The sequence below is a fragment of the Falco naumanni genome, chromosome 12 (assembly GCF_017639655.2).
Source record: "Falco naumanni isolate bFalNau1 chromosome 12, bFalNau1.pat, whole genome shotgun sequence".
Lineage (NCBI taxonomy): Eukaryota > Metazoa > Chordata > Aves > Falconiformes > Falconidae > Falco > Falco naumanni.
Window position 1 is genome coordinate 24,455,907 of NC_054065.1, and position 23,036 is coordinate 24,478,942.

The 23,036-nt window shown below is 43.1% G+C and overlaps 1 protein-coding gene across 15 annotated transcripts in view; it reads right to left on the bottom strand.

Annotated features, from left to right (window-relative positions):
- ESRRG (estrogen related receptor gamma) overlaps window positions 1-23,036 on the bottom strand; it is a 396,844-nt gene that overhangs the window by 261,355 nt on the left and 112,453 nt on the right. For 2 of the 15 annotated variants that reach the window (XM_040612415.1, XM_040612416.1), the window contains exon 1: window positions 18,965-19,488. The exons of 12 other annotated variants lie outside the window; for them this stretch is intronic. The gene's annotated coding sequence lies outside the window, so the exon portion shown is untranslated. Of the gene's footprint in view, window positions 1-16,318; window positions 16,691-18,964; window positions 19,489-23,036 lie in introns of those variants that run through there. One more of the 15 variants, XM_040612420.1, reaches the window with a different exon arrangement.

Consider the following 23,036-nt stretch of genomic DNA (forward strand, 5'->3'; position numbering starts at 1 on the left):
CAGAAGTGTTTGCAAGACTGAGCCCTAAATCCATTAAATTAATGGTGGAAATATATAAAATATATAATTGATGAACAAGTGAATTAGGATTCTGCTCAAAAGTAGGTAGAAAAGGATTATCGCTCAGGCAAGCTTGCTCTCCAGTGACTGTTCCTGATTGATAGATTTGTATAAGGCTGAGTTTCTGATTAGTTTTGAGATATGAATGCTTCAAAATGTAGGAATACAAAAAAAAAACCCCAACTTTCTGAAAATGAAATGTAATACCCAATTCAATTAAAAGAAAATGCTATGATCTGGAATTGAACCAAGACTTCGGGATAATGTTATTTATTCTGTGCCAAGTTTAGTAGATGTTTTCCAAAATGCCAGTTTACTTGGGTTTTATGGAAAAATTGACCTTTTCACCCAGAACAGAGGCTGCTAATTTCATTAAAGTTGTTAGATATTTTCTCAGAGTGCATCCATGCCAATTCTAGTATTTCATTCCTCTATTTTCATCTATATTCCGCTTGCATGGAAGTGGCCTGACAAAGCTATAACCGTGGCGTTGTTTCCTGCTCCTGCTGTACCCGCTGCCAACATCCTTCATTATTTGGACTCCGAGAACATTGCAGAGACTTGGAAAAGTAAGTGCTGCCCATCCAGCGCAGCCCCCTCCCTGATGGCCAGCAGCCCTAAGCCCCTGGGTCAGGCAATCTGCACCATGAGCATCCCAGAAGAGCCTGAATCAACTCGGCTGACAGGAGATGAGCCAAGCCTGTCAATTCATACAGCAGCTTGAGCTCATCATCTGTATTTACATAGTTCCTCAATCAAACTCCTGCGCTCTGTAAACTATGTTTATTACCCTTCGTACGGGCCGATACGGTTTTACAGTTTGCTCTCCTTACAGTAGAAGCAGCCAGAGATCTACGCTTGATAGCTATTTTCTCCCTTAATTCTCTCTTTTAAGAGGGAGGGAGCAGTTATTACTTGCCAAACCAGCACATGTTCACAGAAAAGAGTGCGGTCAAGTGGTCAGGAGCAGAGCTGATGTTAATTAGCAATGAAATGAGGAATGAACCAGCATTAGCCCTGAGACTAATCAATGGGAAAATCACTCCAAGCAGGCAGCTTAATGAAGTACTGTACAGCTGTTTATTTTTAGTCTGCTTTAGCCCGACAACAAAATCCCGATTAATTAAAAAAAATAATAAATCTTTCTAAAACGTATTTCCTTGTACAGCCTTGCTATAGCTCTGTTTAGTTTGGCTTTTTTTTTTTTTTTTTAATTGTATTTGTCCCTATCTTTCCCTGGCAATTAAAAGCCCAGCTAGAAAAATTAAGGCAGGTCACAAAAACATGTACCCATCAGCGGCACATGTTTGTCATCAGCCATAACCTGCCATCCCACAGGCAGCCTGTTCAGGGCCTTGCACAGAATTTAACTCCCTGCCCCTCAGCGGCGGCTGCCGGAGGGCACAGCACCCTGGTCCTGAGCGTGCGCCTGCCTCCCCTGCACCGGGGGTGGGCTGTTGGAGGGAAGGATGAGACCCGCGGCACAATCTGGGCAAGGCAGCTTTGGTCCCCTGGCCGCCACAGAGCTCCGCCGGGACCCTGGGTGAGGACACCAGTGCGCAGTGCCTAAGCATGTTTGAAAACCTGGGCTTTGCTCTCGGTATGACGCGATTCCTCGCACGCAAACCAGATGCAATAGCACTTCCCAAACATTTGCATTGGATGGTCATGGGTGAATCGCATATTACCTGCCAAACAATGCTCGTTGTCCTCAGATGCCTTTGTCGGGTAAGAAGCCACCCCTTCGCCTTCTCTTCTGGGCATCACTGCGCTGCACACAGCACGGGATGCTCTCAAGGGATCCCACCAGCCTTCACCCACCCTCAACCCCCCGTGCCACAAGCGCGGCCCAACCCTGCCGCTTCGCCGCCGCACCAAGCGCTGCTCAGCACGCCCGGGGCAGCGGGCTGGGAGGGTGCGGAGGGCCCTGAGGCGGGCAGCCTCCCCCACCACGGACCCTGGGGCAGGAGACCTGCCCGCGCCCTGTGGCGCTCCCCCAGAACCTTCCTTTTATTTCGACCCTGCACCAGGCCCTTCCTGCAGTGAGGGCTGCTGGTGGAAGAGGCTAGGCCAGAAGCCTGGGGACTAAAGCCTTGCGCCCTGTAACACTGGATCAGAAGGCAGCACCATAATATAAGCAGATTTAACTGGCTGAAAGTCATTCCAGTTTGAAATACTGAAAAGCAAGAAAAATTGAGGTTTTCCTTAGTTTCTTTCTCTTGAAGACCAAATTCACTTTGTGGTGCTTTCCTGCACAACAGGACACAGAATGGCATTTACATGGCAGTAAAATTTATTATGGCTTAGGCTTGACATTAAAAGCAGGAGTTTTAACGCCAACAGTAACATGAGTTAGAGACGCAGGAGCATGGCAACCCTCCTCAGGCAGTTCCCACCCCCAAAGTAGAAACAGGCACAGGTAAAAGGTTGATTGAGATCTGCTTTTATAGGAATTTTTTTTTTTTTTTGTACTATGTGTATTAGACAATTCATTGTTTGTTTGATCAAAGTCCTCTCACATGCTAACAGAAGGGTGATTTGGGGAGAGGAGTTTCTTAATCTTTCCAAATATAATCAATAAACCACCTCTGAAACCGTGTTCAAGAAAAAAGGGGAAGCAAAAAAAGAAAAGGCAGTCTCATGCAGGTTCATTCTCCGAGCTAAACGTGCATCTGCATCTTTAGGGATTTTTTTTTTTTTGTCTGTATGTTGCAATAGGCATCATTCTGTGATCCTTTAGATGAAACCTGCTACCCCGTACCCAGCAAAAGCAGCACAAACCACGCGAATCGCTCTTCCCCAGGAAGAGAAGAAATCTTTAAACTGATATTATCAGCCCCTCTGTCAGAGACAATTTCTAAGTCAAATTCACCTCCTGAAAGACGGAGACATTACAGTAAATGTATTCATTAGATCTCGAGTGACAAGCCTTAATTAAAATGTACTGTGTTTGCAAAACGAGAACCAAAATTGAAGACACTCAAGTACAGTAAATATATCTTCTGCACTAAGCAGAGCAAGACAGACACTAGCTTCCATTGAACACTCAACATAAGAAAATACTAAAAATATGAATACTATAGATATATTTCAATAACATATTGTTAGAAAACTTTTGACACAGCATGATACGGGGAGCATACAGACCACAATATAAATTCAGACAGACATGTCTGCATTCTTAAACATGAATTAAGTGTCTTAAAGACTCTATTGTATAGGTAAAAAGCATGTTTTACCAGTTTCTCTTTAGGCATTAATTCCACAACCTACTGAAATAAATATTGCTAATGCTTTTCACTTCAATAACTCCATTCATGCAAAGATCACAACATTTCGCAAACTTTAGTTAAATAAACTGCCTGGTGGGAGAGGCAATGGATATAAAAGAATTGACTGACTACTAGGAGGCTGAGGTGGAAGATCATACCTGTTTAATAGTACACCGTCGTATTATAAATTTCTCAAGATTAGCACACGCCAACACAGTAGACAAAAAAGGCCTTTTTTTTAAATAAAACCCACATGAAAATTTAAGTCTTGCTACAAAACCATGACCCCATTGAGAAGAACCACTACTCCTGCAGTTGTTTTCAACTTGTTTATGACTACTTGCAAAGGAAGCGAGGGGGGTTATCAAAGCCATCCAAAGGTACCTACTTGCAAGACTTTATTCCATTCAACTGTAAAGTCTGATTTTCAGAGCCTTTTTTGGGTTGGTTTGGGGTTTTTTTTTTTTTCCTCTCTTTTTTTGTTTTTGGCAGGGGGTGGGAAGAGCCACTGTGAAACAATAATTTGTTAAAAAGTGCAGACCTGAAAAACAACATCACCAGCCAGGTAATCCCCTTTATAGGCCAATTTGATAGCTCAGGGAAAGCTAAACAAAGGCACAATGCTCTGCAACCACAACAGCTGGGTTGGAAATTGCTACAGATTGTTAGGAGGAGCTGCAAACTAGAGATAGGCAATGAAAAGGTTAGAAATGATAGTTTAAAAAAAAAAAAAAAAAAAAAGACAAATTACTCCAAAGACCATATTCTTTAAATTGTTGAAGCAAAACATGTTTATTTGATTTGTTTGTATGCCTATTACAAAAATGCTACTTTGGGATTCTAGGAACCCAGTCTGTCAATTTTTCAGCTTCTGCGCTTTCATGGTTGCTTAGAGCTGTTTAATGCAAATACACTTCCAATAAGAGATTTCATGCCCCTAAATTACACCCAGTTAAGGGCGAATGAAAATGTAAGGTAAATAACTATAATCAGCCATATTATCTTTCTCTTGGCACCTCTCACTTTACAGGCATATTTAAAGGCATCTCTGGGGTCCTATCCTTTTTAACAAGCAGCAGCGTATTTCCTGGAATATTACTTACGATGCTATGCTGTGAACATTACACAGGTTAAAATGTTACCCAGAGACCTAGAAAGAATTGCATCTGTTGCAGAGCCACACGCTTGTTGCCATGTTTAGGAACATCTGAAAAGACTAAAGAAAATTTTCAGCAATGAGATGAAAATGAGACTAAGACCACTTAAGTCAAGTCTGCATGTCCAAAGATGTGGATCAGCACTGTTGGGGTGTAGCAATTTAAGGCAAGAAAAATGAGAGTACACACTTCTGGTACTTACCGAGGATGCTTTGGAAAGTACTCAGGGTTCCAGGTTTGTTTTGTTGTTTTTTTGTTTGTTTGTTTGGGTTTTTTTTAAAAAAGTACAGGAACTTAAAACTGTTTCACTCCCACTCAGTTTTAAGATAATAAAACCATGTTTGAGAAAGAAAGGTGATGTGAACATAGCTATTACCAGCCTCACAATCCCTTGCTGTCTCCACGAAAAAGTATAAAGTGATAAGCAATAATCAAGGAGTAACTAATTACTCACTTGGCAAAGAAAATACAGAAGAATGGGAATCTTCAGAAGCAAATATATCCCCAAAGTCCTTCAAAACAAATTTGGATTATTCTGAGCAAGCTTGAACCGGCAGTTGGGCAGGCTTTTTTGTTTTGTTTTACAGGAAGATGACTTTAGGCTTCTACAAATAAATATTCTTCAACTGAAAGTGACCTAGCACTGACAGAGTTAAACCAGAGGAACTCTGTGAAGGAATAAATTCCTCCAAACTCAGATCAATGTAGCTTGCCTCTCACATACGTCCCAGTTGCTACCAGACCTTTATTTACCAGCTTTTTATTATCAAAGCTATTTTTACGTCATTAGTTTGCAGATCTACTTATGCTGAGGTTCTGCTTTCTCCTTGGAAGCAGTTTCTCCATAAATCAAATTCCATGTGGCCATTTGTCTTTTTGTGAAGCGGTCCACAAAGTTCTCAACCAATCCACCCCTCTGTGCAGCACCAGCAGCAGGTCTCACTCGACAATTTAAGTGAACCTTGCTTATGCAAAGTTGTGCTAGACCCTGTGTAGAGATTAATTTAATTTCTTCCCACGTGGTTAAAGAAAGTGTGGAGAAAAAGTAGCAGCTCAGGAAACAGCCACACAGCTCCTTGTTTGTGCTACTGGCATGTGAGGTAACCTTTGGAAAGTCACAGTTTATCTTAGCCTCAGTTCTCTATCCATAAACTGTTAGGGTAACAGCTTCACAGGGTAAAGTCCCTTTTTTGTAATCCTCAGATGAAAAATGCTGAAGAGGAACAAACTTGGATAAATAAAGGACTGCCCCGGTTAGGGTGCATCGGGCTGCTAAATACATCGGTCCCAAGGACGGGTCTTCCAATGTTATTATGGTGTTCCTACTATGACAGCACAGCAATGCGATAGTTTCCTTGATCTTTCATCAGCTCAGGGGGACCAGAAACACCTGTTCAGCTCCTGTAAAACCCGAACAGGCACTTCTGGTCAGGCTGAAAGACAAAAACATTTGATTTCTGCATTCTGTTGCACAGCCAAGATAAAAACCATTAATTTATATTAATAAATAGCTACATTTTGAGCACAGTAAGAATTTGGAACAAAATACTGAAAAAACCCCACATATTTCTCTGAAAAGCAATGTGGGTTTGGGGGCAGCCAGACACATCACAGACCTATTTTTCCTGTTCTCTTAATACCTGCCATCTGCCAAGCACCTTCTCTCATCTGTGCAACACTGCCGACTCCACTGCTGGAGAGCCATCTCCCCCCAATGCCAGGGATGAACGTACAGCAAGCTCCTGACACAGCAGCGTTTCACAAAAATGATGAAGGTTCACAGGGAAGAAGATACAGGTGACTGCTCTCCCAAGGTATACTACTCTCAGTGTCACTCTAAAACATCATTAAACCCACCAAGTAAATGCAAAACCACCCCCAAAACAACCCCTTCCTCTTCAGTGTGTTTTATCTGTGACTGTATTAAATGCATCTGGAAGTGTGACTTTCAAATATCCAGGGTTGTTATTAGCACTCACCTAACCCCCATCTCGGCACCTGACAGAAGGAAGCTGTACACAAGACTTTGATTTGTCTTTTTGAATTAGAAGACATTAAGCACCCAAACTCTCTCATAAAAGATCTGAAGCGTAAGCTACATAATGTCCGTGCAAGTAATGTTTTTTCCCACTTAATCCAGACCTTAATGATCAAGAGATATCAGAAAAGTGTCAGAGGAGATAAACCAAGTTATCCCTAATAATGCATCTACGTCTCCTCACCAGCAGCAGCTGATCTGGGAGCTTCGTTCCTGCACCAGGGATATACAAAGACCTCAAACCTTAGATGTCAATACAATATGCTTGTTGATTCACTGGGAAAAAGTCAGTCATTGTGCTTCTGAGTTCCTGTCACAGTTAGCGATGCTTTGAGGCTCCCAGGATAGCCTCCGTAAATAAAAGGTACTGCAGGACAAAACACAATTCTTTTCTCTTTGTCTGTTCCAAGGCACGTTTCCTTCACTTTCTGAAGGGTGTAACAGCCTATATTCCATGGAAATGGGGATCAAGAAGTGGTAGGAAGTATCACCACATTGTCCCCAGTACCAGCACACGGTGGAACTGTTACCATCTCTCAGATACTGCTTCTTCTCTCATCCTCTCCACAAAGGAAACAACTCTCACAGCATTTTGTTTGTGTTGTAAACAGAGACCCTGTGGCTGTGACAGGGAAGGCAAGAACGAGGACAAACACGCACTCGGTGCACAAGACCAGACACGTGACTGGGAAGTTGTGGGGAAGCCCACATAACCATTTCAGACCATCCCACAAGAAAATCCTGCCTGGAGCACAGACTAACTCTGCACTTGTGCAGAACACTGGATTTTGAACCTCAATAAGCCTGAAATGACCAAGATGAACAGACTACTGCGTTAAACTCCCTGCATAGCTCTCCATGACTCCACTAGATTATTTTTTTTCAGGGCGAGGGTGGGGGGGAACAAACTTAACACCATTATTGCAGAGCACTCCATTGTGCCAGAGGCACAAAGCCACTCGTCACAATTTTCGTCACAGGATTTTAATAAAAATACCCAAGCAAGGCCCAGCCACAAAGAAACTGAAAGATAGAGACCCAGGATTCCAAATGGGATTTAAAGCTCCCTGGAAGCCAGCGCTAGGATGCTCACCGAGGCTCGCACTGCTGAGGCCACACGCTCCTACATGCTGTACAGAACAGATTAGTCCAAGTGCTACCACCTTCAGGTCCAGGGACACCAAAAGGCTGTGGGCTGCAAGACAAAGGAAGCCATCTCTCGCCAGAAGGGAATATAGTCTTCCGTACCTAGAGATAACGCAGATCATGTTTTGTGGACATCACAATGTGTGATATTTCAAGCAGGCTCCTGAACTGCAGGCACATATTTTTAGATAAACTGTGGTTACCAACTGTTAGCACTGGTCTCTCCTCTTCATAATCATCAGCTCCATTTTAGAGGAGTTCAACCATCAGCGGTTCCTCAAACATCCCTCGACTGGGCAAAGGCAATCAGCCATCTTTCTGGCCGGCACCACGGTCCTCGACAGGAAAGGGCAAGGAGAAAAGTCATCTGCACATTGCAGCAACTTGGCACTTGCATCAATACTGCATTTTCAGTTTATTTAATGTCTATGAGTAACTGGAGAGAAAACATCATCAACTTTTAGGACTTTCCAAGTGAGATGCCTAGGAACAGAGGTGCTGCTTCCCTGCTTGGCAGGTGTATCCTTTCTGAAAGAGGCTCACAAGCCATTCCAGAGCACACAAACCCTGCCTTTTCCTTTAGTCCTTAAAACACAGCAGGGACTGGGAACTTTATCCCAGCACAAGTAGAAGTTTTCCCACTGAATTCAATAGGCTGCAGATCAGCCAAAGAAAGAGCTGTCTCATTTTAAGGGACAGGTAATTCCTAAGGTTTCAAAGAAGGCTTTAAGCCTGCATTCATAGATATTAACAGCATTTCAACTAACCGAAAGTGTAGAAGTCATCACCATACCCAAGTATGATGTCTGCTCTTCCCACTTCCAAGCAGTTTAATAGATTGCTCTTTCTTTTTCTGACCGGCACGGTACAGCCCACAGCCAGTGTCAGGTCAGAAGGAAAAACTCCACACGTCTACGAGGCACTTCAGCATGTTACAGCCTTCAGCCCCAATTCTGCAAGCGGTTCTGCAACCTGCTAAAAGCAGGATTTGAGGTGTCCCAACATGAAGTGCTAAAGAAACTTTACTTGTCTTACTTTCAGTTTTCTTTCTCCCCAAGTTTCATTGTTTGGCCTTTAGAAGCAGACTGCTCATTTTTCATTAATTTTCAATTCCAGGTCACCAATGAGGAAATTTGGCTGATCAATAATGGGAAAGATTTTTACAGCAAATTATTTTTTCATTTTTAAGATTAATTGAAAAATAATTGGTTATAAAAACATACAAGCTTTTGGGTTTGTCAAAACAAAGTTTTAAATAAAGCGTTTAATACACAGCTACCACCATTCCTTTGAAGACCAAGCAAGCAGCAGAGGTGAAAGCTTGGCATGGCCAGGAGTAAAGCCATCCTCCCCAGCTCCCTCTCACAGCAGAGAGGCCTCAGCTCCTTGCTAATCATCATTTGTCACTCCATGCATAATTGCAAAGCACATGCTGGAAGAGGGGGAAGACTCCTCCCTTTCCCAGGGCTCGGACCCTGAGGCTGGTAAGAGTGAGCTGCGGGCTGGATGCGCTCTCAGGCATCAGCATGCCAACTAGCATCCAAGACTTGGACTTCTTGTCTCTTTGGGCTTTGTTTTGTTTTCTAGATTGGTTTTGGGGTTTTTTTTGAAGGGGAAGGGTGGTGTGATGTGGTGGTGTGTGTGTTAATTCCCACCTTGAATAGCACCACCACAAAGCTTGACAGAGGCTTTCTACAGGCTTTATGCTTCTTCACAGTGTACCTTGCAGAGAAGCGTGGAAGTCTCCACTATGCTTTTCATTCTGCTTTCTTAAAAATGTACCTTTAAGAAGGTTTTTTTCTGTTTGTTCTACATTTGAGGGGCTTTCCCTGTACTTGCTTAGAAACGCCCTGACCCTCAGGGGAGGGACTTCACGACCCCCTCAGGGCTGACACTCTTCACTCAACTCAGCACCCACCTACCACCCGATGGGTACGACTCTACCAGAAATATGTTTTTTTCACACAAGGTCTGACACCGAAGTCCCTTAGGTCTTTGTCTGGTGACTACCTAAATGGTAGTAAAACATTTCACAGCAGTTTTTTTAACGACACATCCCAGCTTTCCCGGCCCCATTAAATTCCCTTCACAGAGCAGATTTTAAGGATGCGAGAGTGTTACTGTGGAGCATGTAACAAGGCGCTCCTTTTGCCAGCGCAGTCCCTGCACAATCAGCATCTAACTCATTGCTTTTCAATGTGTTTTGAAGTCCCCCGAGTAAGGAAAACTCTACATCCCACAGACATCTATGTGAGAAATATGAAAGACAACACAGTGGTGTGGTCTTGGACATGAACCTTTTGCTAGGATTTGAATCCTGGCTAGTTATGTGGTATTGGCATATTTCATCTTTGTTTTAAAATAAAGCTACTACACTTGTAAGAAAGGAAATTCAGAGAGCAATTGGGATGTTAAGCAGAATCACGAGTCTAATACACAGGCTTCAGTTTTCTATTTTATAACTAGGAAACTTTTTTTTAAAGGTAGTTCAAGAAATACCTGCTTTCAGAAGATTATGCTGTTACTTTTGTGCAGACTCAACCTGAAGCCACAAATGCTGACGATAAATTATTTGTAGGAACTGATTGCAAGTTCACATTATGTTTGCTTTAAAAATATACATAATTACTATGATTAAGGGTGTCTGTCCATCCCATAACATCTATAAAAATAATAGAAACAAAGATGGGAACAACACTTCTGAAATCCCTGGACTCTTAATTCGTGTCCATTGATGCAGCTACAAAACTTTGACACCTTGTTTAAACTTGCCTGGGTATTTTTGTTCAGCAGTCAAATGCTAAGGAGGAGAGCTCTTAAGTTGGACAAACAGCTGAAATCAGGAGACGCACTCTCTAACTTTTTTTTTTTTTTTTTCAGTAAATTCTTTCCCACCAAGGTAGGAGGAGGCAGGCAGCTTTAAAATCTGAAATATTTTGCTTATCTAAAAATAATAAGTAGTAGATATTTAACAAGCGTTGTTCACAGGTACTTTTCTGAAGCCATAGGCCAAAGCTAGCACAGCCCTGTGCTCACGTGGAGCAATTTATATGAGATGGGCACAACTGCAGCCTCCGTGCCACCAGACCGGCTAGCCGGCCATGGGTTGCAGTGCTGGGAGTGTGCCTCAGCAGTGATGCCAGCTTGCTACTTTGAAGTGAAATTTTTCCAATAAACCTAAGTGATTTTGGATCCCAACTGCAATAACAGTTGGGATCCCCATTAGACGCTTCTCCATCCCAAAGCCAAAAAACTGCGATATTAAAAAAGAAGCCGTGCCCCACACCTGCAAATGGTTATGAGGGCTTAGACTTCTTTCATACAGTTGGTTTGCAGATACATGATGAATACATGGCTAGTACACACTTACAGATCCTGAGACTGCATCAGCAGATCAGCTAATTGTGTTAATTAGCTATTTGCATGCGCAATTACCTGATTTGTACAAGCAGCCAAGGTGATCGTACATGTAAATTAGGCATGGATTTGCACAATTTACTCCTCTGAAAGTCTGCTATTCTACTTATTTTTAAGCACCAGAGATCAACAGCTACAGAAGAGTCTGGTGAGTTACTGTCCTTATGGTTCCTACACTGAAGCAAGTTTTACACTCCTTTTGCATGACTTGTACACCACCACAGGCAAGCCCACCTGCACGCACCCTCACACAACCATGCATAAAGAAACGGGCACATCACCATCAAAGTCATGCAGAAAGGAGTGACCTGCATTCCCACACAGTCCTCTCATCAAGACAGTGTTCTTGTCTCCTAAAGGTCTTATTTTCCCCCTTTTATCTCTTCAGTGCTGGGAACTGCTGAGCTTAAAGTAAACTCGATTTTACTTATCACAACAAGCTCAGGAAGCTCTACAAGGAGCAGAAACCCAAACAGCTCTGATGCAAACACTCAGCCTGAAGCCCCGAAGACTACTTAATGTTTAAAACCCCACTGCTGCTGTGCTGACTCACTGGTTAGGGGGTTTCAAACACAAACAGGTCACCTACATTTAATGGCAAGTTATACCATAGCCTGCCAAACAAATGGATGCATATGCCATCATGGGGCTGTTCAGGGATTCCAGACTGAAGCACATTGCTATTATAAAAAGCAAATTCTCTGAGAACTACACACCTCTCCTCCCCCCCCAGGGTACCATCTTTAGCTGAAGAGGGATTCAGGATAGGACAACATGGGGAGTAAAAGCTCAGCGATGAAGTAGTGCAATGCAATCTCAAATACAAGTACGTTTCTGCCTGCTTTGAAGTGGCAAGGCAATGAAAAATTTTCAGTTCACCAGGGACAAGAAAACCACTAGTTCAGCCAAGAAGAAACAAATGCCATAAGCTGAAGAAGGCCAATACCCACATGTTCACGTCAGAAAAGCGTGTGCTTGATACAACACAGTCAAGTCTAAGGTTAAAAACAGGTCTCTAGTCTCAAGTGCCATGCACCTCAGTGTCTCAATAGCTGTGGTCATTTACACGACTTCCTCAGGGAGAAAAGGCACTTTTGTTAGAGATGAAATAATTCAAATGACTAGACTTTATAAATAGAAAGAGGTCAAAACCCTACTTCTGTCCCTCAATGCGTATTAGTGGAGCAACTGTTGTGCTGTTGTCTACAACTTTTTCCCTTCTTAGCTAGAAGATGCTCCCCTGGCCTCAGGCAAACCGTCTGCTTTAGATGCATACAATGTAGCTCCTTCCATCCCATCGTCCTTCCTCTCCTCACCAGTAGTCACTAAAACAAAAGACTCTTCCAGCCAATGGTCCTGACCCAGAGGCAGAGCTGTTACGGCTTCACGTACAAGATTCATGTAGCAACACCACTGTAAATTTTAAAGACAAATTACTCCTCAGGGTTTTTTTTCAGAGCACTGAGGGGTAAAAGTGTATGTAATCCAGTAGGGACCTCTGGAAGAACATCAGGGCTTCACTGAACAATTTCTGATGTAGCTGTTGATAGTTAAGAGCAGTTAACAGGGCAGGACAAGTGCTGCAACACTGCAGCTGAGCATCCTGACTGATCCACCACTGGAAGGAGTCCGACTCATTCTCCCATGGCTGAACATTTATGCAGTCCTTTGGCTTTAAGGCTGGTACCACTGAAGACTGAGCTAGAAGAACCTCCTGTAACTTTCCAATAAAGGAGCACATTCTTCCTTTGTTTATATTAAACAAAGGAGGCAAGCTGAATGTTCACTTACTGAAAAAATTCTGGGTACTATAAATACATTCAAAATAGGAGTCAAGTTGCGATTCCACATCCAAATGCAAGTCAACCCCTGTGAGACCTGGGGAATACAGAAGAGCCAGCTGCAGCTCAGCCCAGCACTCCTCCCTGGCACCCTTCCCCAAGCGCCTGTGTTCAAATGTGTTTATCTGGTCAGGCCCAGGTCAGTCCTGTGCTGCAGGAGCACCTCCCGCAGCTGGAACATCCAGAGCAGGTAGCGCTCCATGTTGTAAACTGCTCATGCAGCAGGACTGAGAAAAAGGCATCTCCTGGTCACCGGCTGTTACCGACTACAGGAAAATGAAAATACAGCACCTCCGCACCTGTTCACCTGATGGTGAAGGAAGGAAAAGCCATTACCGAGTGACAGGAGACGAAAAACCAAAATCCACTTCAGCAACTCATCCCAGCACTGGTGATTAATCTCACACTCCCACAGCCTGATGCACATTAACCAGATAATTAATAATTTCTTTAGGGACTCCAGCTCGGCAACTGTTTTATCAACCTGCACAGCATTAGGAGAGAGATGCTGCATTTGTGATCAAACTGCTGGAAATACGGAAATGTTCTGCAGGAACAGTAAAAGCTTCAGAGCAATCTGTGAGCCCAGTTTTACAAGTAACTGTAACATATGTGCAGAAATCAAGGCTGCTCCTTTGTCAGTGCAATCACCAGACTCAAAACCTGAGCGAGATCAGCATAATAAGAATAATTAACAGCGATGCCCAACTCCCATCCAACCCCATCTTTCCCCAACAGAAGTGCTTTTCAGTAGCATTTTTTTTTTTTAAGATACATTTGCCTGATGCAGTAACATAATACACCTGATCATGCACTTTCACTATACTTGGCATGGATAATAATTCAGATCCATTTACCTTAACATCAAAAAGGTTAAATATAAAAAAAAATAAAAATCCGAGTGTCACAAGATGTCCAAATTCTATCAGCCAAAGGCTTTCAAGCAATTCAGTGAGAAGCACGGCAGCATTTAGCATAGCTCTTGCTATGAACTTTTTGCCATCCTCTGTGCACTCACGCTCCACGTTCAAGGACAGAGTCATAGAGGATCAGAAACACAATACCTAAGTGCTGGCACCACATTATCTCCCCCCAGCACTTAAAAATGGACTGCTGAGAAAAATCATGGTAAGTATTCTTTCAGATATTAAACTCTCCAGCGTGTTAGATATATGTCAGTATCAGGTGATTAAGAATGACTGATAATTAATAAATCACATCCACCAAGTGATTGGGTATTATTTCTTTCAGCCTCTGAAAAGAAGAGCTAGATTCACAGTTCTGCCTAAATAATTCTATCTTTCCAATCGAACAATCTTGCATAACTGCTGCTAGCAAGGAGATGCTCCTTTTTCTCAACAGGCTTCAAAACAGTAAGTTATTTCGGCTGCTTTTCTACTGATAGTTTGTTATCGTTCCTGTACAGGTAAGGAAACAAAGGCACATCGTGTGTGAGTATCTTGAAGCCTCCCCACCACAGAGTGGGTTCTTGAAGTCTCTACCGGTCCTTTCATCACGTAACTATGCTTCCACCTGAGAGAAAGTTGCAGGTTTTGGCTACAGCTCAGCCGAGTATCTGCCTTCTAAAAGATATTCTGCTCTTAGGACTCCAGTCCTGGAAACGTGCCCATGCAGAGCTCCAGCAATAGGCATGCACATCTGCCCACACCAGCGCAACTGCAGGAGTGGGCACGCATCTCTGCGTGCATAGTCCAAAATGTTACGTTTTCTCCAAGGTCTGTTCCAAGACTAGGTTAGTAAGAAAGAATGCATTTTCTTTTAGTACATAACATGGCTTAATTTGTATTTTCCTTTCATATGATGTTAGCTGAATGACGTAATATAGCAATTTTTTAATCATCTACTTTAGTATTTATATGACTGCTCACCACATTATTTGAGCCCCTTCATTTTCATAGTGTCAGTTACCATTATTCCATTAAATTAAATCCTTTTACAAGCATCTTTCTATAAACATGCACTAGAGATAACATAGCCACATGGTGAGGATTCACAGACTACAGTAAGCAGATTACACCTGTCTTGATTTTTGATGTAGCTGTTGGCAGAGTATATTCTCCCATCAAACTGCACGCAGATCTCCTCATTAAAGCTACAGGGGAGAATAATTACAGAACAGTACATTGCAGTTTACCAATTGGTCTTGCATACATAATGGCCTATGAAAGAAAAATGGCATCCTCCAACAGCTGGGAAAATCTTTAAATTGTTATTAGTATTATTATAAAGTAGCCAACATTTTAAACTATCCAATAAGTTGCCTCCTGTATGCAAAGCAGACAGATTTAGTGATCGGGTCCAAAAAGGTCTTAGACTCCCAGTCTATAAATATAATTATTTTTCCCTTTGCAAACACTCCATTCCCCAACCTTCTGTTCTACCGTAAAATTCACTCCTCATGAGAAATTACGCTGATTGCAGAGTAAGCCTTGAAAGCAAATAGGTGGTTTTCTGGATCTCCTAAGCCCTGCTGTTGAGCGTTAAGCATCACACCCTCACTCCTTGGTGGGGAAGTGGTGAGTTCGTCAGGTCCCCACCATCCTCCTCCCACCAGCCAGCCAAGGGAGAGGGGGGTCACGATGGCAGCCTGTTACCTCCAGCCACATCCAAGACTTTCTTCCAGCCCTCAGCACCACCAGCAGGCCTCTTTGCTTGGCAGCTCCAGCGCTCCCTACCCCAGATAAATGGCGCTGGGGAGCCAGCAAACATCTCCAGATGGTGCAGAAGGAAACCCCTGGGGTTTCTGTCCCTGGCCATTTACACTCCAGGGCTGAAGCATCCAGAATATATTGAACTGATAGTCCTGTGGAGCGTCGGGAAGACTGCTTTTTCACCCACGCTGATAGTTATGCCATCTGACCTGCTTTGGTGTTAACAGAGAAAAGGCAAATCCATTTTGAATTGGATGCCATTTACATTGTCAGATCCCAATAGTCAGGCCCTTCAGCAACCAAACCCATCAGTTTTCAGGCACCGCTATTCAATACCAGCTCCTATTCCTCACACAACACTCGACATAAGGGAAAAAGCACAGATACAGGAAAAGCCAAATTCTTTAGATGAAACAAAGACAAGTTAGCAAAGCTAACTTTTCTTGCCAGCCAAGAAGCAAAACATCCGAAGCACATATTTGGGCCCCAGCAGGATGCCCTGATGTGCTCTCCTACTCTGCTAAACCAGGAGATGAGGAAGTTCAGTGACAAAAGAACATGCTGGTGGACCGGCCCCACATATTCTGGTTCTCCCAGAAGATTTTCACATGATGAAGGACTCCCAAAGACATCCTTCTGCACAAGCATCCAACAACCACCTTCTCCCAGCTCTGAAGAACACATGAGCCACCTCAGCGTGTAGAGGGACACTTACCATGTAAAAGCATCTAATTGCTAGCAGTGTTAAAATCACTGAAGAACAAAATTGCTCTGTGTAACAGCTTTCAGTACCAGCACTGCAAATGACTTGTTGCTGCACTTTACCCAGCTGCACCTCCCAGACGAGCTGGCACGCTTCAGGCTTTCTTCCAGTCTCTATCAGCTCGTTACTTGTAACGGAGATGTGCTGGCGACAGAAGCTGAGCAGAAAACCAAACAGAGCAGAGCCTGCTCAGGCAGGCAGGCAGCCCACTACCAGCCTGGTCACTCCTATGGACCGGGAAATCTTTGGGTTTCTCTTAGACAGCTCCCCATCTGCAAGGCTGCAGGGCAAGGCAACACTGAATACTCAGAGGTTAATTGGCTGCAGGCTAAAAGAGATCACCCAGTCCGACCTCCTGTGCAAACACTGGCCATTAACTTTCACCCATTTTAAAACTGCTTTGCCTCAATAACTCCAGCATTTTTTTATTATTTTTTTTTTTAATTAGTGAGATTGGGTAGAGACAATTCCTGGCCACCTCAATCACTGCTTACCTTCCTCAGAAAAAGTAGGAAGAGAGAAAAAAAATTAAAATATGAAAATCGGTATAAACTTTGTCTTTTCTGCAAGCCTCACAAATTTTGCAAACTAGTTCCTCCAGCTGTGGGGTCCCAGCAGGGGCAGAAACCACCCTGGGGTGACCACCAGCAAGGGCATCCCCCACCAGGAGCCCGGCAGCAAAGCCCAGCAGTGACAGCAGACGGACCCAAGAATATTTTTGTTCTGGCCTTTACTCTGCAAAGAGGAGCCCAGCGAGACCTCCTGGGGCTTAGTTCCTATCTCAACTCTCCCTCACAGCACGGCTTCACAGTAGAGAAGTCAAAGACAGTTTTGCCATCAATTGCCACAGGAGCAGAGTTTAGTCCTTTGGGAAAGTTGTCCTTGACTTCACAAGTTCTGGACCAAAATACTAATCAACTAAAGCACGTTAACTAATATAGCTCATATTAAAAATATAAACACCTCACAGAACCTGTGCTTTTAAAATATTAAGTATTAGAGGTATGTAGAAGTAAATTAGGAATCTTGGCTTTCCTGGATGGAGAGGGAAGGGTGAACCATACCCACCACAGACAAAGGTACTGAAGGCAAAGGAAAAAAAATATCATATCAATTGAGTGGAGAAACCTGTCACAGATATTTCAGTAGATCAGGACTCTGACTATGTATCAGAGAGAAGAAGCCCTGATCAAGTCACATGCCCTTTACTACAGAAGATAAGATCAAAAGGTTTCAAAGGAAACCAATGGTGACAGTTTCTTCATTTGTATGCAATGTGACATACCAGATCCAAACTGTTGGCTACTTTTTGAACTATTTGTCAGGGGAGAGAAGTGATTATTTTCTTTTATATCTTACTTTTAAGAACTTTTAGTCATTTGGGGGTTCTCCCCCCTGCTCTGTGTCCCACCGCCCTCTGTTTTATTTTTCAGCCAGGATTCAAACGTTCACCTTTGATGTAATATTTTTGCTGCACATCAGAATAGTTATGCCAAGCTTCAGAAAGGCAATTGAATACAGAGAATGAAAAGGATGACATCACTTCAAACATGAACTTTTAATAAAATTATCCTTAAGAAATGTCCCTGCTGAATTATTTTTTTTTTTTGCCCTGCATCTTTTTACTCTTCTCATGTGTTTGTAATAATTCAAATTATTGCCAGGCTAGTGACTGTGGTTGACTCTCAGCCATCAACTACATACAAGCAGAAATATTTCGCCCCGTTTCTCACTGCTTCTATCAAGAAAAGTGTTAAATGGAACATAAAAAATGACTGTGTAAGATCACAAGTTGCTTGTGTAATCAATAGGCTATATGACAGTTACATTTGCGTGGCAAATAAAGCAAATGGGGGGCTTCTGACTAGCTCAGCTTCTCCATGGCCAAAACTGGTCAGGTTTCAGCCCCGTGTTCCCTGTTGGTGTGCAAAATATGCCATTGCTCTTGTTACATTTGTTAGTAAACTTCCTCCAAATCACACCCTTCCTCCCACGAAGTGCCAAAAGCCTTGTCAAAGTTCATCTGTGCTAAAGAAAGGCACTCAGTATTCATGAGCCAGTGATACGTTTAAGGTAATAATATTCTCCCAGAAGTGTTGTGAAACAATCAGAAACTGCAGTAGTTGCAGGCACATAAGTATCTGAGACCAAGACAGCCAGACACGAAAAAATATGTTGCAGTCTCCTGGGTGAAAGAACAGGTACTCAAACCACGGGAAAGCGAAACATTCACGTCTAGCTCTGGTATAGCCCAATAGATCAAATTTTAGAGTTCTATCATTTGTGTTTAAACATGAAAAATATATTTTTTAAATGTTTCAAGCTCTTACATAAATCATTGCAAGTCCTGGAATCATGCTAATATAGGATGCTGAATTTAAGGGCTCAAGCCTAAGCCCCTTTCAATACAGAGGGGAAAAAAAATAGCTCCGCCAATAATACTTTTCTCAGTCAGCCCGAGTATTTTTGCAGCAAATTGTTTAGAAATATATAGCTTATGTGTATGAATCTATTGAGAGTTTACACAGATATTTATAAAGAAATTACTGCAGTATACAGGTTTAGAGTCACTTAGTCTTAAAAAGCATATGACAATACCTTCAGTGCATAAAGCTGCTGTCAGAAACTCCTGTCAATGAAGTTTTGGTTTTTTTCTTTCCAATGCCATCACCTGCTGTCTATCCACACAGCCCAGACCTTCTCCAGGGCTGTCGCAACGTCCCTTGCATGGCAGCGAGAGGAAGAGCTGCACCTTCCCACCAGGTTCACTGTGGCTCCTCAGCCACCCCCACAGGGCTCCTGCTCCAGCTCGGCTTTCTCAGAGCTGCAGCTGCAGTCCATCTGCATCTCCTGCTCTGACACAGAGCACAGTGCAAAAGAAAGCAAACAGGCCCACAGTTTCCCTCGCTACCATACTGAAGCCTTGCATTTCATTTTCCTGCGTTCCTGAAGCAATGCAAAACCCCAAATCCACGTGAGGCGCAGCAGCCCTGGTGCGACCCAGCGCTCGCCTCTCCCACCTGTGCTGGCATGAAGTCCATTGCACAAGCAAACACCTTGCTAAGTGATTTCCCCCTCCCCTCCCCAGTGAATTCTGACTCTCAATTTCAAAAGCTACCATTACCAGACAAAAAACTGGGACAAATCCCTCTCCCGCACACACACACACAGTTTCACATGACTTGCAAGTGGCCTCAAGAGTTTGCCTGCACCCGGCCCCCAGGTCACTAGCTGGTTGCGCAAATGAGACTTGCTCGATACACACAACCCCACAGCAAGCACCCATGGTTGCAAAACACCTGTATAATTTGTATTTTACCCCATGTTATCACACACGTCCCTGCCAGCACATCAAGTGCCCGCTGAGGGTAACCCTGATACGCACCAAACCAGTACAAGAGTAAAACTCTGGGAGAAATACAAATTGAAAATGCAAAACAAACTAGGCGTCACAGAGTATTAGGATTTGAAATTACCAACGTATTCATAGGGGGATACAAAAGCTACAGAACAAGGTGGGGAAATCCTACAGACATAGCATCACACAACAGTGTTCTCATCATCCAGCTTCTGACACCAAACTCAAATGGAAAAGTTACTCTTCCCAGGCTCTCTCAACAGAGAGGAGCAGCATGGCAAGAAACCAGCTTTTCTAAGGGTGCTCAAGAGTTAAAGCCTGGGGAAGGTGGCCCCCTGAAGTGGCTACTGACCTGCATTAGCAGCCTGACAGGTATAGGTAGCTCTTCTCACATGCTCAGCAGGCAGCCCAGGCTCCAACAGACTGAAGTAGATGCTGGTTTACTTGAATGTGCAGTGCTGTAAGTAACAACAATTCAGCTGCTTGCTGCAACCGTTCCTGCTACATGAACAACAGCTTCCAGAGAGGCAGGCAGGCTTGCAGGTATCACCTGAGTCAGCCATTCAGGGTCAACTTGCTACCAAGTATGAACCAGCACCATCAGGCTTTTAAATCAGGAGTTAAAGCAAAGGTCTAAGCAAATCAGCTGTTCACGCCTCCCCAGGGTGCAGCACCTGTGGTGCTGGGTGGGCTTGTGGCTCCTGCTGAAGAAGAGCTGAGTGGAGAGAGTGATGATTGAAACTGGGAAGGCCTGGATATCTGTTCTGCCACGGGAACATGGTAGGGGTGGATAGCTCGTTTTGTACCCTTCAGTAGGGCCAGTGGGTTTTCTCCCCTGTCTAGGTGTTGTGTGTTTGTGTAATGACCAGGAGATGGAACAATTAAGAAGTGCTCAATACCCTTCTCCCACCAACGCAGTGTAACACCTTAGTCATCAAATTGCCCTATTGTGCTGCTCAATACTTTCTATAACAGTAGGAATATGAGACTATGTCCAAAGATAGCAATGAACACACAAGGTAATTATTTTTAAGCTTGCTAATCACAATCAATAGTTTCTTAGCAAAACTGATGAGCTGGAGTTGGCTCCTATTTTTAACCAATAAGATATGCAGTCAAGATTTGAATTACACCATCGGGCAAGACTCCAAACTCCTAATGACTGCCAGCCAAGAGAAGGATGGGTCTTTGGTGGGTCTTACTCCCTTCCTGAGCAGGGTATCAAAATATTTTTTCCATAGACTGTAAAGCTAGAAGTGCATTGTAACTGCTGCACAACTTCACCAAAAACACCAAAAAAGAATCTAATTCCATACATCAAAAAGGAGTTATACAATTCTAAAAAAGCCTGAGGATGTTTTCTTGATTAATTTGAAGGTTTTTAGCTGTCATGTAAAAGATAAACTCCTTGCAGAACAGTGCCATGTGCCTTCCAGGGTTATACAATTAGGGACAGATGAATACAAGTTGAAGATTTATTAGGAAGCTCAGACCCTCTCCCTATTTTTCCTTAAAGTAATACTTCTCCTGTTTTGCTATGCCTTCATTTTTTTAATTTCAAAAGCCCTGACTTTCCATGGAGGGAAACTCCTCCATTCCCTGCCACTCTCAGTAAGGTGTTTCTCCCCCTAAGACAGAGCCTAAAATCGATCCCAACATTCAGTACTGCAGCAGTAACTCCCTCGCAGAAGAGAGAACATGCTTTCGTTTGTTTTGTTTCTTCTATCCACTGATTAAAAGCAACAGTGAGTCCAAAGGAGTAGTACAATACCATCAACTATAATTGTTGCCTTTCACAACAAACGTGAAGGGGATCAGGAAACACACCCACCCTTGATTACTGGGAAAACATCAGGGATAAAAGATGTCAGCAGGGGCAAGTAATTCTTTTTATCAGTTTACAAAGACTAAGATAAGAGAGACAAGCGCTGGCCCTCCATTCATTAACTGGATGGAGTAACGGTGGCTCGGAGGTTGCATAATTACATAAGCAATTAACGCTCCCTTCATTTTCCTGTTTTGGACATTTTCAACTTTGTTCTGATGTCTGCGGCTGGATGAAAACTGCTGAGTGAGGAAGGTTTTCACGAGGTGTCTGGGTGGGTCGGCAGCCCCCTAACGCAAGGAAAGCAGCTCGGTGATGCCATCATTTCCAGACATCCGACATGACCACCGCTCTCTGCGCCACGAAGAGTGACACTGCTGTACACGACGCAGGTTTCTGAAGTCTCCCCCCAACTTTATATGCAGTGTCACTGTTTATTAAAGATAACTAATGCCCTGTCTTTATTTACTTCTGTTTATTGCTATTTTAGCAACAGTCACCAGAGAGCAGCTATGCTTCTGGTCCACCAGGGTTCTTTAATCACTGTTAGTAGGTAAAATCATGTGTGACAACTAATCCAAAAAGCAGATTATATTTATTTTGGCTACAGTGGCTTGCAATTCGTTAAAATCAACAAAGCCTTTTCATTAGCCCCCTGCTGATGTCCTAAAAACAGACATTTCAAGGGTCTCAAAGCACAGAGCTACACATGTGCAGCAAAGCCGGGACTGACAGACTTACCGTTGCCATACTTACCATAAAATCTTATTAAAACAGCAGCAAACTTCTTACTTTCTTTCATAAGAGGGCTTAGTTTATGATCTCAAATTCCAAAATCACAATCTTAGAGGCAAGACTTCTTAAATTTCAAAAAGTATAGGTGAATCAACAGTACAATTACCAGTGAAATACCTGCTCATGGTTTTTTGTTGTAAAAAAAGCTGTTACAAATCTGTAAGGAGTGAGATTAGAGATTCAGCAAGTCTAAATATTAGCCTACATGCTTGCTGAGCCCCCTGCATTCTGAAACCACATTTGAATAATTGAATTTCTATTTAACAGTGTGCAACTCTTATTCTCAGTGATTTCCTGATCTCTGGCCGTAAACTCCTGACGATGCTGTCTCAGACCTGCAATCACGAAAACATACGCTAGGAATCTCAGCGTGTCAGAGAAGATCCGGACAAAGTTATGTGGCATTCCACCTCCTCACCAGCCTCTCTGCTCTTCAGACACTGCCAGGAAGTTCACAAACCCAGAAGCAGCTTTACCATAAGCACCAAGGGCCACCATTCATCCAAAATAGGAAATGAATGCATTAGAAGTCCACAGAACTGATTATTTACAAACATATATATATATATATATATATATATATATATATATAAAACCAACCACCACTGATTCGCATCAACAATTTTTTTTTCTCTCTTGGTATGAATTCCCTGAGTGATATAAATATTTTTGGTCACTGCCCTCACATGCCC